The following is a 14,632-nucleotide window of genomic DNA, read 5'->3' on the forward strand; positions in this document are numbered from 1 at the left end:
TTTCAGTCACACTTCTATCCGGATGCTCCCCAACAAACACATAGCCCTTAGAATGCTCACTATAGCGAATGAAGATACACTTCTTTCCTCTAGGGCCCAACTTTCCAAACTTATGAGAAGCGTTGTGTATGTAAGCTGCTGAACCCCAAGGCCGCAAATTGCCTAAATCAGGCTTTTTGCCAGTCCACATCTCATATGGGGTGGAAGGAACTGATTTGGAGGGCACACGGTTAAGGACGTAGGTAGCAATCAATAAAGCATCTCCCCAATAAGAAATGGGAAGATTAGCTTGTGCCATCATTGATCTAACCATGTCAAGCAATTTGCAATTCCTTGTCTCCGCTACACCATTTTGCTGCGGAGTCTTAGGAATTGTCAATTGCCTGATGACTCCTTTTTTCTCACAGAGCACTTTAAATTACTCAGATAGATACTCACGTCCTCGGTCAGTCCTTAGAGCCTTAATTCTCCTATCTAATTGATTCTCAACCTCATGAACATACCATCTAAAGCATTCCAATGCTTCTGACTTGTGAGAAATCAAATAAACATGACCAAAACGCGTGCAATCATCTATAAATGCGATGAAATAAGGGGCTCCATGTCTTGCCCTCACATTCATTGGTCCACATATATCAGAATGAATAAGTTGCAATGGGACTGATGCCCTTATGGCTTTCCCAAATGGTTTCCTTGTTGCCTTACCAGCAAGACAGTGCTTACAAGTGGGCAAAGTGACTCTAGCGAGTGGGCCTAAAAGACCTTCTCTAGCCATTCTAGTCTTCCTGTCTTGCCCTATGTGGCCTAATCTGGCATGCCAGCTCATAGAATCATTATCACAAAAAAATGCAATATTAGAAACAGAGCCATTGGCATTTTTATTAAGACTAGAATCATCCACATCCAAAACTAAAAAACCATCTGAAAGATAACCAAAACCATAAAAAATTGTTCCCAAATAAATCCTAACACCATTATTCTCAAAACAAAAACCAAAACCAAGGCTCATCATGCTAATAACTGAAACTAAGTTTCGCCGAATATCCGGAGCATAAAGAACATCATGAAGATACAAGGTGCGCCCTCGTCGCATTTCCAGCTTGAATGTGCCAATGCCAAGCACCTCCACACTGGACTCGTTCCCCATGTAAACTTTTCTGCTCCCAGGAGGTACTCGGCAATACTCAACGAACCCTACTCTGTCCCTCGCGATGTGGTCTGTTGCTCCGGAGTCTACAACCCAAAAATGAGGAGAATGTGCAATTAATGCTTGACTAGACACAAAGCATTGAATGCGAGAAATTAAGTAAGGGAGTACCTTCTTCTGCTCAGGGCAATCCCGAGCGAATTGTCCTTTGTTACAGTTAAAGCATGTCAATTTAGCCTTTGCCTTCTTACCACCTCTCGTGCCCCTATGCTTGAAATTTCTAGCGCCATTGGGCTTAAGCGCAGCTGCTGCTTGCTCCTTAGGGGCACATTTTGCTTTTCCACGTTTGAACTGAGAAGTCCTACGTGAGCTTCACTCAACCACCATAGCAGAACCATCAGACTTAGCCGGCTCAAGGCGCTCAGCCTCTAGCTCCAAATGACGCGATATGTCTTCGAATGTTTTCACACTCTCATTATGCATCATGTTCTGCTTCATCTGCTCCCAAGAATTTGGCAGAGAGCGAATCACAGCTTGAACTTGCTGCTCTTGAGTCAAATTGTGCCCAGCAGCCGCAAGCTCACGTATCATGGCTGACATGACCCTCAAATGCTGTTTCATCGAGCGATGCGCCTTTTTCTAATATGAGTCAAACTTCATAGTCAGCCCACGTAGCTTTGCCAAAGAGGTAATACCAAATTTTTGCTTGAGAGCTTCCCACATCTCAAATGCAGTCGGGCAATTCTCAAACTCACTAATCAAATCGTTGTGCATGCTGCTCAACATAGTAAAGCGCGCACACCGATCTTTGTTACGCCAAGTCTGAAAGGCTTCAAGATCACGACGACGTTGAGCTGTATTGCCCTGCTCTGGCTCAACCATCACTTGTTCAAGTGTGGTCAACACTTCTTGCTCATTAAGGAGGTATTGGATCTTACGGCGCCATATGTCATAATTGTCGCCATCCAATTTCTCTCAGTACTTAAGGCATATACAAAGCATGATAAATTCCATACAATAGTGTACATATATATACATGATTAAGAAAACACGAAAATACCCAACTATGGCTCTGATACCAATGTAAATCAGCAGTATAACGCAGCGGAATAAAAATTATGGTCATACCTTTCCTGCAGAGTCTGAATAGAAAAGATCTCGTGGGTAAATCACGTGCTTCCTGAAGGGTTGACTGATCAGATTCAGGAAGCACGTGATTTACCCACGAGATCTTTTCTATTCAGACTCTGCAAGAAAGGTATGACCACAATTTTTATTCCGCTGCGTTATATTGCTGATTTACATTGGTATCAGAGCCATAGTTGGGTATTTTCGTGTTTTCTTAATCATGTATATAAATGTACACTATTGTACAGAATTTATCATGCTTTGTATATGCCTTAAGTAGTGGGAGATTGATTTATTGTTTTTTGCGCATGGAATTAAATTAAATTTTGATAATTATCACTAGAGGCGCAAGAGATGATTACGAGCATAGCAAATTTTCGATCTTGAGACATGTGTAAAATTATCATTATTTAATTTAGATTCTTTTTTGCTGCAAAATAATTTTTTTTGTGTTGCTATCATTAATATCCCCTGCGCATTTGTTTACTCTATATGTAGAAATGGTTGCTAAGACAGTGGTGGCAAACTTAACTAAAGGAGAGAGATTGGATGGCGACAATTATGACATATGGTGCCGTAAGATCCAATACCTCCTCAATGAGCAAGAAGTGTTGACCACACTTGAACAAGTGATGGTTGAGACAGAGCAGGGCAATATAGCTCAACATAGTCGTGATCTCGAAGCCTTTTAGACTTGGCGTAACAAAGATCGGTGTGTGCGCTTTACTATGTTGAGCAGCATGCACAACGATTTCATTAGTGAGTTTGAGCATTGCCCGACTGCATTTGAGGTGTGGGAAGCTCTCAAGCAAAAGTTTGGTATTACCTCATTGGCAAATCTACGTGGGCTGACTATGAAGCTTGACTCATATCAGAAAAAGGCACATCACTCGATGAAACAGCATTTGAGGGTCATATCAGCCATGATACGTGAGCTTGAGGCTGCTGGGCACAATTTGACTCAAGAGCAGCAAGTACAAGCTGTGATTCGCTCTCTGCCAAATTCTTGGGAGCAGATGAAGCAGAACATGATGCATAATGAGAGTGTGAAAACATTCGAAGACATATCGCGTCATTTGAAGCTAGAGGCTGAGCGCCTTGAGGCGGCTAAGTTTGATGGTTCTGCTATGGTGGTTGAGTCAAGCTCACGTAGGACTTCTCAGTTCAAATGTGGAAAAGCAAAAGTTTCCCCTAAGGAACAAGCAGTAGCTGTGCTTAAGCCCAATGGCGCTAGAAATTTCAAGCGTAGGGGCACGAGAGGTGGTAAGAAGGCAAAGGCTAAATTGACATGCTTTAACTGTAACAAAGAAGGACACTTCGCTCGGGATTGCCCTGAGCAGAAGAAGGTACTCCCTTACTTAATTTCTCGCATTCAATGCCTTGTGTCTAGTCAAGCATTAATTGCTCATTCTCCTCATTTTTGGGTTGTAGACTCCGAAGCAACAGACCACATCGCGAGGGACAGAGTAGGGTTCTTTGAGTATCGTCGAGTACCTGCTGAGAGCAAAAAAGTTTACATGGGGAACGAGTCCAGTGTGGAGGTGCTTGGCATTGGCACATTCAAGCTGGAAATGCGACGAGGGCGCACCTTGTATCTTCATGATGTTCTTTATGCTCCGGATATTCGGCGAAACTTAGTTTAAGTTATTAGCATGGTGAGCCTTGGTTTTAGTTTTTGTTTTGAGAATAATGGTGTTAGCATTTATTTGGGAACAATGTTTTATGGTTTTGGTTATCTTTCAGATGGTTTTTTAGTTTTGGATGTGGATGATTCTAGTCTTAATAAAAATGCCAATGGCTCTGTTTCTAATATTGCATTTTTTTTGTGATAATGATTCTATGAGATGGCATGCCAGATTAGGCCACATAGGGCAAGACAGAATGACTACATTGGCTAGAGAAGGTCTTTTAGGCCCACTCACTAGAGTCACTTTGCCCACTTGTGAGCACTGTCTTGCTGGTAAGGCAACAAGGAAACCATTTGGGAAAGCCATAAGGGCATCAGTCCCATTGCAACTTATTCATTCTGATATATGTGGACCAATGAATGTGAGGGCAAGACATGGAGCCCCTTATTTCATCACATTTATAGATGATTGCATGCGTTTTGGTCATGTTTATTTGATTTCTCACAAGTCAGAAGCATTGGATTGCTTTAGACGGTATGTTCATTAGGTTGAGAATCAATTAGACAGGAGAATTAAGGCTCTAAAGACTGACCGAGGACGTGAGTATCTATCTGAGCAATTTAAAGTGCTCTGTGAGGAAAAAGGAGTCATCAGACAATTGACAATTCCTAAGACTCTGCAGCAAAATGGTGTAGCGGAGAGAAGGAATCGCACATTGCTTGACATGGTTAGATCAATGATGGCGCAAGCTAATCTTCCCATTTCTTATTGGGGAGATGCTTTATTGACTACTGCCTACGTCCTTAAACCGTGTGCCCTCCAAATCAGTTCCTTCCACCCCATATGAGATGTGGACTGGCAAAAAGCCTGATTTGGGCAATTTGCGGCCTTGGGGTTCGGCAGCTTACATACACAACGCTTCTCATAAGTTTGGAAAGTTGGGCCCTAGAGGAAAGAAGTGTATCTTCATTCGCTATAGTGAGCATTCTAAGGGCTTTGTGTTTGTTGGGGAGCATTCGGATGGAAGTGTGACTGAAATTGAGTCACGAGATGTAGATTTCCTAGAGGAGGATTTCCCTAGCAGAGGTGAGGTAATTAGAGAAGTAGAACTCTATGAGATGAAGGATCTACTTGAAGGTGCACCTAGTAGCCTAGTAGAGAATGAGGAGATAATTCCTCAAGCTCCTAGGGACAGTGGGAGCGATCTACCTGCCCATGGATTAGATCCAATGGATGAGGATTCTCAGGATTCTCAACTACGTAGAAGCAAACGTGGAGCTATACTCCGTCGTCGTTTTGAGATTGAAGGGGAAGCATTCATGATTGCTCCGAGTGATGAGATGGAGCCTAAGAATCTCAAAGAGGCTCTCTCGTCCTTTGCTAGTAAAGAATGGAGTGCTGCAATGGATGAAGAAATAGAGTCTATGAAGAAAAATCATGTCTGGGACTTGGTTGATTTGCCGCCAGGGCGCAAGACTATTGGGAACAAATGGGTTCTCAAAATCAAGCGCAAGGCAGATGGTTCCATAGAAAGGTATAAGGCTCGCCTAGTGGCGAAAGGTTACACCCAACGAGTGGGTGTGGACTATGAGGAAACTTTTTCACCAGTTGTAAGGTTTGCCTCTATTCGCCTAATCCTGGCCATAGTAGCTCAGTTGGACTTAGAGCTATATCAGATGGACGTTAAGACTGCATTTCTCAATGGAGAATTGGATAAAGAGATCTATATGGATCAACCAGAAGGCTTTGTGGCAGTAGGTCAGGAGCGCAAAGTTTGCAAGCTTCAACGATCTATTTATGGCTTAAAGCAATCATCCAGACAGTGGAATCTGAGATTTCATCGAGCCATTATTTCTAATGGGTTTACGATGATTGATGAAGATCACTGTGTATACGTTAAGCGGTCCAAGGACATTTTTGTGATATTGTCATTATATGTAGATGACATATTAATGGCTGGAAATGACAAGGAGATGATTGTCGCCACTAAAAGGTGGTTGTTGTCTACATTTGAGATGAAGGACATGGGTGAGGCAAGCTATGTGCTCGGTGTTAAGATCCTTAGGGATCGCACTAGGAGACTTCTTGGTTTGTCTCAAGAGACTTACATTAAGACTATCCTAGAGCGATTCCAAATGCAGAGCTGCAAACCCATTGACACTCCTGTTGCAAAAGGCGAGAGCCTAAGCCTTGATATGGGTCCTAAGACTCAAGAAGAGAGTGAAATGATGGCCCGTGTTCCCTATGCAAATGCTGTTGGAAGCTTGATGTATGCTATGATGTGTACGCGTCCTGACATTTGTTATGCGGTCGGATTGGTGAGTCGTTACCAATCCAACCCAGGACCAGCTCTGTAACAACCCTCACTCTACCCTAGTCATGCTTGTATATATTACATGATCTTGTCTTGATATGTTGCATCTTTGCAAACCTTGATTCGTCTTGCTTAAGTGTTTCTCGCATGTTTTGTACCTTGCATGGTGTGAATTTAGCCGAGGTCATCTTTTGTCTAGAACTTCCTTGGAACCACTTTGTTTGACCTCCACCTTCACCCTGACATATTGGCCTAGATGTCATTATCTAAGCCGAGGTGTTCATCACCAAGGCCGAGATGTGTATTATCTAGGCCAAGATGTTACTTTTGCACCTAAGTGATCTTGTCCTGGAGTGGTGTGACCTAGACCAAGGTGTGGCACATCTAGGCCAAGGTGTGGCACAGCTTAGTCAAGTGTTGTCCTTCCTAGCCAAGATCATTGTTCCCCTACTTGCCGATGTCTTGTTCTTAGCCGAGATCATTACCCGCCAGAGTGCCCATGCCATCTTGCTTGTTCAACACACTTTGCCATAGTCTTGTCTTTTCACTCAACCACCCTTTTGAAGAGAACCAACCCGGTAGTGCCACGTGTCCCAGCTGAGTGTTAAGTCAGCCAGCAGACCTAGAAATGTATCATTTGCTATATGTCTTGGTTTGTGAGGAGAGAGAAGCTCTAGAAGAAGAATAAGAAGTTTTAGAGTGAGAGAGTGGGCTTTTGAGCTTGATTCCTAGAGATCAAACCGTTAGATTCGCGTATTGAGGTTAGATTCTTAATTTACTTTTGTTGTTCCTTATGTTTATCTAGCTGCATTGCGCGATCGAACCTATTTTGCATGTTATGCATTGGTTTAAAGTTGGTTTTAGAAAGAGAAGATAGTGTTCATGTGTTTTTGAAGAAAAAGTCTTGTTTGATCCGAAAGTTTGCCTTAAGATTCATGTTTTGTGTTCGTTCTCGCAAGATCCTTGAATATGGGTACCCAGGTCCATGTTTTTGAATTCATAGCATGAAATCTCAGACTTTGTAATAGCAAATTATGATCTTGCATTCATCTTCCTGATGTTCATGTTCTTCATGTTCGACATGTTCTTCAAGAGAGGGAAACCCAGATTTTCCCAACCTCATTTCCTTGAATGTGGCCATCGAGGCAACACCTCGGCAAGGAGGTGTGGGACCTCGACCTAGACCTGGTAGTCGCCCAGCATGTTTTCCCGAGATGAGAAACAGTGTTTTGTTTTGACTTAGCTTGGTTTTGAAGGATGCCGAGATCATCTGTATGCATGTGAACTTGTTTGAAAGTGCATTCAACAGACTTTACCATGTGTTTGTAGGACTTGGACTTGCCTTGACCCTGACGTTTGATGAGCTATGTGAGTGGTATTTTTAATAAAGTTATGTTATTAAGTTTTGATAAAGTTTTGCCTTGTTTGTTTTGGAAAAGTATTTTGTGAAGCATGAATGATGATCCTTATTTTGTATATCAAGTATTAGCCTTGTTTTGAATGACAATCTTGAAAAGTCCGTACGTGCTAGGGGACTATAAGCATTTGTAGCACAACCTCTGTTAATGTCACCCCGTGAAACTTGAAAGCCTTGAAAGACTTAAATTATTGAGACTTGAAAGATTGTTAGATAAACTTTATTTGCCCTTGGATTTTGTACAAGATGTGATGTGCCTTGATTTGATAAAGATTTCGAATATCATTCATGCAAACCCCTTTATTATTTATACCATTCACTGGGTATCCAAGCTCACCCCTCTCTATATATATGTAGGTGACGAGCAGGACGGCGGTGACGCCTAGATGTACTTGCCACTTGTTTTGGATTTTGCACTTTTGCAGCATCTTGAAGATTATGCTTCTTAGTTGTATTTCATTGTATTCTTGTATTTGATGGCTGAGAAGCCTTTTGGTCAAGATGTATTTTCGTACTTTATTTTGTTGTATTAAAGCTATGTAATGATGTATGCCATTCCATTTAACTTATGCACTGCTCTTATGGACTACTTAGCTTTGAATTTATTGCTTTCGCATTTGTAAGCCCCATATGTATACTCTGTTGTCCTTCGGTAAATCTCAAATTACTGGCCACCACGGCACCATTCTACTAGGGGTGGAATGGGGTCGTGACAAGCTCATTGGAAAGCAGTTAAGAAGATATTACGATATCTTAGAGGGACTGCAGATTACACACTTTGCAACCAGAGTTTAGATCTACATCTAGTTGGCTATTATGATGCTGATTGGGGAGGAGACTTAGATGAGTGTAAGTCTACTTCAGGATATGCTTTCATGCTTAGCGATGGTGCTATTTCTTGGAGCAGTAAAAAACAAACCTGTATCGCCTTATCGACAATGGAGGCTGAGTTTGTGGCTTGTTCATCTGCCGTTCAGGAAGCTGTGTGGTTGAGGAGATTCCTTCAGCATTTGGATGTTGTCACACACACTTCAGACCCTGTGACTATCCATTGTGACAACATGGCTGCACTCGCTTACGCTATGGATCCTAAATACCACGGCAGAACCAAACACATTGATGTGAGGTTCAACTTTATCAGAGACATTTTGGCGCAGAAAGAAGTGCTCCTGGAGCACATCCCTACGAGTCGTATGGTTGCGGACCCTCTGACTAAGCCCATTGCTAGAGATGTTTATCTTACTCATGTTAGGGCTTTAGGACTACGTAGGTGGTGATACGTTTTTTTTATGTGTATCCAGTTGAACTCATATTTTTTGGGGATATTTATGCCATTAGTATTCATATTTGTTTCTATTACACATTTATGTTTACTACCTTTTGCAATGGCCTGTGAAATAGTATACACAAAATAATTAAATTGATGTTAGCAGGCAAGATTGGCTCACTCACACGAGCAATCGCCCTTAGCGCTAGGTAGCGAGTAAGGATGAGACTAGTGGCTTATTGTATTTGGAGCAATTAGAAAAGCCAAAATTATCCACTAGCTATGCCGCCTTGGTTGGAGCCAAGATGAGGTCTTGTTAGAGACCGACCATGGATATGAGAGTACCCACTTTTCCATGATGTGCCTGTTATGGATAGCCAGATACGAGATCTCATTTGATGCCTGAGAGCCGAGCAAATAGAGAATTCGAGTTAGATGCTAGGTAGCGACTTGTGCACTTAAAAGCGACTAGACTAAGATCTGTATAGTGTGTGAGTTTAACATCACTCTTTGGAAGAGTAACTCCACTATAACATGCATTACCCGTTAGCGAGGTGAAAGAATGGATCCCTGCTTCTTCACCGTGTGAGTCCTAAAAGTCATTTTTCCCTAAATGACTTCACTTTGTGCCTTTTGTGACCTTTGACTATGTCATAAGATGAGGAGTTGATGTTCAGCTACTTTGGTATGTTGCCTGCGGTGATGTGTGATTCGGCTTTAAGGGACATTACCGGGAAAGCGGTCAATTGCAAATTGAATGATATAAGGGTGAAGGGAAGATCATCTAGTTCTACATCCCTGCTCTATATTCACTGTCGAAAACTCACATCGCTCTTTATAGGATGCTGATTGGGTGTGAATATAATGCGGGACCTAGGAGAGTCAAACATGCTCTTTGAGGGATTAGATATGTTTTCGGACTGATGTAGCTAGATGGGTCTTGGTACATGAGACACTATTTCTGTTTTTTTTTGGTTGATGTCTCTACGCTGACTCATATTGAGTTTCTAGTATAGAACTCCCACATGCAAGTGTTCTCAGCGGTCGCACGGTGCATTGGCTAGTATGAGACTGTTCAGTATTTGGGTAGATTGAGATAGAGATGTGGCAGTGTCATGCCAACTCATGTGCGAGTGAAAGATGGTAGAAATGGGCGCCCATGTGGCATGACCATTTCAATGCTTTGAATTTATAACTGTAACTCCTGCATTAATGGGGTTTGTAACTCTTGCATTAATGGGGTTTGTAACTCCTGCCTTTAATGTATCCCTGCTTCTTCACCGTGTGAGTCCTAAAAGTCATTTTTCCCTAAATGACTTCACTTTGTGCCTTTTGTGACCTTTGACTATGTCATAAGATGAGGAGTTGATATTCAGCTACTTTGGTATGTTGCCTGCGGTGGTGTACGATTCGGGTTTAAGGGACATTACTGGGAAAGCGGTCAATTGTAAATTGAATGATATAAGGGTGAAGGGAAGATCATCTAGTTCTACATCTCTGCTCTATATTCACTTTCGACAACTCACATCACTCTTTATAGGATGCTGATTGGGTGTGAATATAATGCGGGACCTAAGAGAGTCAAACATGCTCTTTGAGGGATTAGAGATGTTTTTGGACTGATGTAGCTAGATGGGTCTGGGTACATGAGACACTATTTCTGATTTTTTTGGGGTTGATGTCTCTATGCTGACTCATATTGAGTTTCTAGTATAGAACTCCCACATGCAGGTGTTCTCAGCGGTCGCACGATCCATTGGCTAGTATGAGACTGTTCATTTTTGGGGAGATTGAGATAGAGATGTGGCAGTGTCATGCCAACTCATGTGCGAGTGAGAGATGTTAGAAATGGGCGCCCATGTGGCATGACCATTTCAATACTTTGAATTTATAACTGTAACTCCTGCATTAATGGGGTTTGTAACTCTTGCATTAATGGGGTTTGTAACTCCTGCCTTTATTGCAGAGGTTAATGGTGCATTAATGACCAGCCATAAAGGCTGAAGGCTTTTCCTCTCTCCCCTATACCTGTATAAATTGAGACCCTCCTGTCAAGTCTAAAACACACAGAAATTTCCCATATTCTGACTCTCCCTCAAAAACAACGATCAAAGCCGTTTGCACTGTGATTTGTGTGAGTGATATTCACTGTTGTAATATCACCCCACAGCTGGGTTGACTGATCAGATTCAGGAAGCACGTGATTTACCCACGAGATCTTTTCTATTCAGACTCTGCAGGAAAGGTATGACCATAGTTTTTATTCCTCTACGTTATACTGCTGATTTACATTGGTATCAGAGCCTAGTTGGGTATTTTCGTGTTTTCTTAATCATGTATATATATGTACACTATTGTATGGAATACCTCCTCAATGAGCAAGAAGTGTTGACCACACTTGAACAAGTGATGGTTGAGCCAGAGCAGGGCAATACATCTCAACATCATCGTGATCTTGAAGCCTTTCAGGCTTGGCGTAACAAAGATCGGTGTGCGCGCTTTACTATGTTGAGCAGCATGCACAACGATTTGATTAGTGAGTTTGAACATTGCCCGACTACATTTGAGATGTGGGAAGCTCTCAAGCAAAAGTTTGGTATTACCTCTTTGGCAAAGCTACGTGGGCTGACTATGAAGTTTGACTCATATCAAAAAAAGGCGCATCACTCGATGAAGCAGCATTTGAGGGTCATGTCAGCCATGATACGTGAGCTTGCAGCTGCTGGGCACAATTTGACTCAAGAGCAGCAAGTACAAGCTGTGATTCGCTCTCTGCCAAATTCTCAAACGGCTTTGATAGTTGTTTTTGGGAGAGAGTCAGAATATGGGAAATTTCTGTGTGTTTTAGACGGTATGTTCATGAGGTTGAGAATCAATTAGACAGGAGCATTAAGGCTCTAAGGACTGACCGAGGACGTGAGTATCTATCTGAGCAATTTAAAGTGCTCTGTGAGGAAAAAGGAGTCATCAGGCAATTGACAGTTCCTAAGACTCTGCAGCAAAATGGTGTAGCGGAGAGAAAGAATCGCATATTTCTTAACATGGTTAGATCAATGATGGCGCAAGCTAATCTTCCCATTTCTTATTGAGGAGATGCTTTATTGACTGCTGGCTATGTCCTTAATCGGGTGCCCTCCAAATCAGTTCCTTCCACCCCATATGAGATGTGGACTGGCAAAAAGGCTGATTTGGGCACACGGTTAAGGGCTGTCAATAAAGCATCTCCCCAATAAGAAATGGGAAGATTAGTTTGCGCCATCATTGATCTAACCATGTCAAGCAATGTGCGATTCCTTCTCTCCGCTACACCATTTTGCTGCGGAGTCTTAGGAATTATCAATTGCCTGATGACTCCTTTTTCCTCATAGAGCACTTTAAATTACTCAGATAGATACTCACATCCTCGGTCAGTCCTTAGAGCGTTAATGCTCCTGTCTAATTGATTCTCAACCTCATGAACATACCGTCTAAAGCCGTTTGCACTGTGATTTGTGTGGGTGATATTCACTATTGTAATATCACCCCACTGCTGAATTGACTGACCAGATTCAGGAAGCATGTGATTTACCCATGAGATCTTTTCTATTCAGACTCTACAGGAAGGCATGACCATATATACATGATTAAGAAAACACGAAAATACCCAACTATGCTCTGATACCAATGTAAATCAGCAATATAACGCAGCAGAATAAAAATTATGGTCATACCTTTCCTGTAGAGTTGACTGACCAGATTCAGGAAGCACGTGATTTACCCACGAGCATTAATGGGTTTGTAACTCTTACATTAATGGGGTTTGTAACTTCTGCCTTTATTGCAGAAGTTAATGGTGCATTAATGACCAGCCATATTTTCCTCTCTCTCCTATACATGTATAAATTGAGACCCTCCTGTCAAGTCTAAAACACACAGAAATTTCCCATATTCTGACTCTCTCCCAAAAACAACGATCAAAGCCGTTTGCACTGTGATTTGTATGGGTGATATTCACTGTTGTAATATCACCCCACTGCTGAGTTGACTGACCAGATTCAGGAAGCAAATGATTTACCCACGAGATCTTTTCTATTTAGACTCTGTAGGAAAGGTATGACCATAATTTTTATACCGTTGCGTTATATTGCTGATTTGCATTGGTATCAGAGCATAGTTAGGTATTTTCGTGTTTTCTTAATCATGTATATATGTGTACACTATTGTATGAAATTTATCATGCTTTGTATATGCCTTAAGTAGTGGGAGATTGATTGATTGTTTTTTGCGCATGGAATTAAATTAAATTTTGATAATTATCACTAGAGGCGCAAGAGATGATTACGAGCATAACAAATTTTCGATCTTGAGACATGTGTAAAATTATCATTATTTAATTTAGATTCTTTTCTGCTGGAAAATAATTTTTTTTGTGTTGCTATCATTAATATCCCCTACGCATTTGTTTACTCTATATATAGAAATGGCTGCTAAGACAGTGGTGGCAGATTTAACTAAGGGAGAGAAATTGGATGGCGACAATTATGACATATGGCGCCGTAAGATCCAATACCTCCTCAATGAGCAAGAAGTGTTGACCACACTTGAACAAGTGATGGTTGAGCCAGAGCAGGGCACTACAGCTCAACATCGTCGTGATCTTGAAGCCTTTTAGACTTGGCGTAACAAAGATCGGTGTGCGCACTTTACTATGTTGAGCAGCACGCACAACGATTTGATTAGTGAGTTTGAGCATTGCCCGACTGCATTTGAGATGTGGGGAGCTCTCAAGCAAAAATTTGGTATTACCTCTTTGGCAAAGCTACGTGGGCTGACTATGAAGTTTGACTCATATCAGAAAAAGGCGCATCACTCGATGAAACAGCATTTGAGGGTCATGTCAGCCATGATACGTGAGCTTGCGGCTGCCGGGCACAATTTGACTCAAGAGCAGCAAGTACAAGCTGTGATTCGCTCTCTGCCAAATTCTTGGGAGTAGATGAAGCAGAACATGATGCATAATGAGAGTGTGAAAACATTCGATGACATATCGCGTCATTTGGAGCTAGAGGCTGAGCGTCTTGAGGCGGCTAAGTTTGATGGTTCTGCTATGGTGGTTGAGTCAAGCTCACGTAGGACTTCTCAGTTGAAACGTGGAAAAGCAAAAGGTGCCCCTAAGGAGCAAGCAGCAGCTGCGCTTAAGCCCAATGTCGCTAGAAATTTCAAGCGTAGGGGCACAAGAGGTGGTAAGAAGGCAAAGGCTAAATCGACATGCTTTAACTGTAACAAAGAAGGACACTTCGCTCGGGATTGCCCTGAGCAGAAGAAGGTACTCCCTTACTTAATTTCTCGCATTCAATGCTTTGTGTCTAGTCAAGCATTAATTGCTCATTCTCCTCATTTTTGGGTTATAGACTCCGGAGCAACAGACCACATCGCGAGGGACAGAGTAGGGTTCGTTGAGTATCGCCGAGTACCTGCTGGGAGCAGAAAAGTTTACATAGGGAACGAGTCCAGTGTGGAGGTGCTTGGCATTGGCACATTCAAGCTGGAAATGCGACGAGGGCGCACCTCGTATTTTCATGATGTTCTTTATGCTCCGGATATTCGGCGAAACTTAGTTTCAGTTATTAGCATGATGAGCCTTGGTTTTAGTTTTTGTTTTGAGAATAATGGTGTTAGCATTTATTTGGGAACAATTTTTTATAATTTTGGTTATCTTTCAGATGGCTTTTTAGTTTTGGATGTGGATGAT

This window comes from Camellia sinensis, chromosome 4, assembly GCF_055761805.1.
Source record: "Camellia sinensis isolate YWXY chromosome 4, ASM5576180v1, whole genome shotgun sequence".
In the NCBI taxonomy this organism is placed as follows: domain Eukaryota; kingdom Viridiplantae; phylum Streptophyta; class Magnoliopsida; order Ericales; family Theaceae; genus Camellia; species Camellia sinensis.